Genomic DNA, 3884 nt, shown 5'->3' on the forward strand with positions numbered 1-3884 from the left:
ATTTCATATAATGTATTTTTCATATCTAAAAGTTTCATTGGATCTTTCTTATATCTTCCTTTTCTCTAATTATTGTGGCCATATTTTCCCCTACCTTTTTGAACTCATTTTTATTTTTTATTTATTTATTTTTTAAAAGATTTTATTTATTCATGAGAGACAGAGAGAGAGAGAGAGAGAGAGAGAGGCAGAGACACAGGCAGAGGGAGAAGCAGGCTCCATGCAGGGAGCCTGACATGGGACTTGATCCCGGGTCTTCAGGATCATACCCTGGGCTGAAGGCGGCACTAAACCGCTGAGCCACCCAGGCTGCCCTTGAACTCATTTTTAAAATCACAGCTTTTATGTCCTTGTTGGTTAGTTCCATCACCATTATTATTTCTGGATCTGTTTTTATTGGTTGACACTTTTTTTTTCCAACAAAATAGTTCAGGTTTTATTTACCAGTAGCTTCTCTCTCTTCTCCCTGCCAGCTGCTGTGCCCTCTTCCACACTCTCAGATTCAGAAGAGGACTTCTCTGGCCTTATCAGTGGTAATCTTATGGGAATAGAGTTCAATAGAAAGAGCTGGTAGACAGTAGTATGCCTCTTCTGGGGCCTACAAGTCCAACCAGGCCAACCTTTCCTTCAGCAGATGTTCCAGAACTTGCCTCACTTACTCTGTCTTCCATTTAAGACTGGCTTTGATCTCACTGGTAGTTATGTGGCCATTTTCCCTGTCAGCTGCAGCATCACAGTATGATCTACCTTGAGCTCAGCTAGAAAAGCTGATGAAGTAAAGGCCACCCACAGGGATGATGCTGAAGGCAGTGCCTCTAGTTACTTGATGGCCTTGATCAGCTTGTCTTGGCTGACGTCCTAAGTAAATTATTTCTTCCTTTTAATTCCTATTGATGTAGATCCTCCAAAGTTCTTCAAAGAAGTTTGTTTCATTTGGATCTTTCTCATATCTTCCATTTCAGGAGAAATGGAAGGGCTAGGCACACATTAATAATTTGTATCCCCAGCATCTCAGATCAAAATCCTTTTTCAGAAGTCAAAGGATCCACTCCAGTGGTGGCATGCATGTCCTGAAACTATACCTGGAACTTGAGGTCTCTTCTGGATCTTCTGCTTGTTCTTGCTGGCAAATTATCCTAATTTGGTCTTGAACATGTCCAGTTTTTTGACATTGGGGCCAGCTGATACTCAGCCAGGAGAGTCCCTCACTTCTTATAGCTGTTCTTAGGAAGCTTCTTCAGAGTGATAATGCTGACAATATACTTGCTATCAGCCAGTGGGCCACCTTGCTCCCAGGACGCTGGGTCTCTGCATCCCTTGATCCACCACTGGCCTCTATTGATTGATTTTTATCCTGTTTATGGGTAATATTTTCTTGCTTTTTTTTTTTTTGATGTTTAGGTTTTTTTGAGTCAGACATTGTGAATTTTACATCATTGGTTGCCAGATTATGTTGTATTCTTTTAGATAATGTTGGATTTTTTCTGGTGTGCAGTTGAATTTCTTGGAATCAGATGGATCCTTTTGAGACTTGTATTTAAACTTTGTTAGAATAGATCCATAACAACTTTTTAAAAAAATATTTTGTTAATTTATTCTTTAGAGACACAAAGAGAGAGAGGCAGAGACACAGGCAGAGGGAGAAGCAGGCTCCATGCAGGGAGCCCGATGCAGGACTCAATCCCAGGACCCCAGGATCACACTCTGGGCTGAAGGCAGGCACTAAGCCACTGAGCCACCCAGGGATCCCCATAACAACTTCTAATGTAGAGCTAATTGATCTCTGTGACTAAGACAATACTGTTCTGGGGATTCTACCCAATGATCTGTATATTATAAGGTATTTCTTTCTTTCATTTTTTTTTAACACACATTGTCTTTTATTTAATTAATTTAATTAATTTATTTTAAAAGTTTTACTTATTCATTCATGAGAAACACAGAGAGGCAGAGACACAGGCAGAGGGAGAAGCAGGCTCCCTGCAGGGAGCCCGATGTGAGACTCCATCCTGGGACTCCAGGATCACGCCCTGAGCCAAAGACAGACGCTCAACCACTGAGCCACCCACACGTTGCTATTTGTTTATTTTTTAGGTAAACTCTCTGCTCAACATGGGATTTAAACTCATGAACCTGAGATCAAGAGTTGCGTGCTCTACCAACTGAGCCAGCCAGGCACGCTAATCTGTGTGTTGGAAGATCTTTCTATCCTGGCTGGTAGGAACATGAACTATACCCCTACCTGTAATAGGTCCAGAAATTGTTCTGCCTGTTCTTTCTCATGGTTCTTTCCTCAGTCTTAGGTAGTTTCCTTGCATTGTATATGTGAGCAAAGGTTAGTACTCAAAGACTTCAGGGGACTGCTCAGCAGATTTCCAAAATTCTCTCAGTGTGTATCTCTCTCCTCTTTGATACACTGACTTGCAGAATCTATCTACCTTGGCCTTCATGAGCTCCTATGTCCATTTCCTCATTACAAAGAGACTTCTGGGGGCACCTGGGTGGCTCAGTTGGTTAAGTATCTGCCTTCAGTTCGGGTCATGATCCCTGGGTCCTAGGCTCTGCAGGGAGCCTGCTTGTCCCTCTCCCTCTGCCTGCCATTCCCCTTACTTGTGTGCTCTCTATGTGTCAAATAAATAAAATCGTAAACAAACAAAAAGACTTCTGGGCTACATTTGGGTTCCCTTTCCTTGTACTGCAACCTAGAAGCTGCCTCTAGGCAATAAGATGGTATAGTCCTAGACTCACTTTGTTTCCCTCTTCTTAGGGATCATAGTCCTGCGTGGTCTGCTGCCCAGTGTCTAAAAATCATTGTTTTATATATTTTGTTTTTTTGTTTGTTTTCTGGTTGTTTAAGGCAGAGGGTAAATCCAGTCACTGTTACTTCATGTTGGGTAGTAGTGGAAGTTCCAACTACCTTTTTATCATCATAGTTTTGAGTTCCCTCTTGTAGTAAGCTTCCTCACTGGTGAGCTGTATTTCAGACATTTTATCTGGAGGATGAAACCTCCTCATGGGATCTGAGTGAGTCTACAAATGATGGAGGTCAGGGGTGCCTGGGTGGCTCAGTCAGTTAAGCGTCTATCTTTGGCTCGGGTCATGATCTGAGATAGAGCCCTGCACCGAGCCCTGTGTTGGGCTCCCTGGTTGTGGGGAGCCTGCTTCTCCCTATTCCTCTGCCTCTTCCTCAGCTTGTATTCTCTCTCTCTCTCAAATAAATAAATAAAATCTTAAAAACCAAAAACCAAAAACAAACAATGCAATTCATCCTGGTGATTTAGGTGTTGTGACAGGCTACCTGGAGGAAGAGAGATGACAACCACATTGTGAGAGACATTGCTCACTCATTCTGGAACTCTAAACTGTATAGTGGTAAGAACGTAGCTGCTTACTATATTGTTACAGTGTTCTCTAGAATATTATACATATTTCTGCTACCCCTACAAGGAGTGAGAAGAGCTTACATGCCTCTAGCTTGAGTAATATAGGTTTGTGGTGATTCTGTCAAGAAAAAGTCATTGCAAAATGTACACATGTGTGACTAGATGAAATAGGTTGGTACATGGGAAAATTTATGTTAAATCTGTTGGAGGTTGGAGATTAATAAATCACATAAGATTCCTGTCCAGTACTCAAGGAACTTGTAATTTTTAAAAAGATCTTATTTATTTATTCATGAGAGACACAGAGAGAGAGTGAGAGAGGCAGAGACACAGGCAAAGGCAGAAGCAGGCTCCATGCAAGGAGCCCGATATGGGACTCAATCCTGGGACTCCAGGATCACGCCCTGGACCAAAGGCAGGTGCTTAACCGCTGAGCCACCCAGGCATCCCAGAACTTGTAATTTAATAGAAGGAGAAAAACCAGGTATTTACATAAATTTA

At 42.1% G+C, this 3884-nt stretch overlaps 1 pseudogene; it reads right to left on the reverse strand.

Annotated features, from left to right (window-relative positions):
* Positions 1-502: 502 nt before the first annotated feature.
* LOC112672643 (vacuolar-sorting protein SNF8-like) lies at positions 503-3015 on the reverse strand (annotated as a pseudogene).
* Positions 3016-3884: the final 869 nt, after the last annotated feature.

This window comes from Canis lupus, chromosome 28, assembly GCF_003254725.2.
Source record: "Canis lupus dingo isolate Sandy chromosome 28, ASM325472v2, whole genome shotgun sequence".
In the NCBI taxonomy this organism is placed as follows: domain Eukaryota; kingdom Metazoa; phylum Chordata; class Mammalia; order Carnivora; family Canidae; genus Canis; species Canis lupus.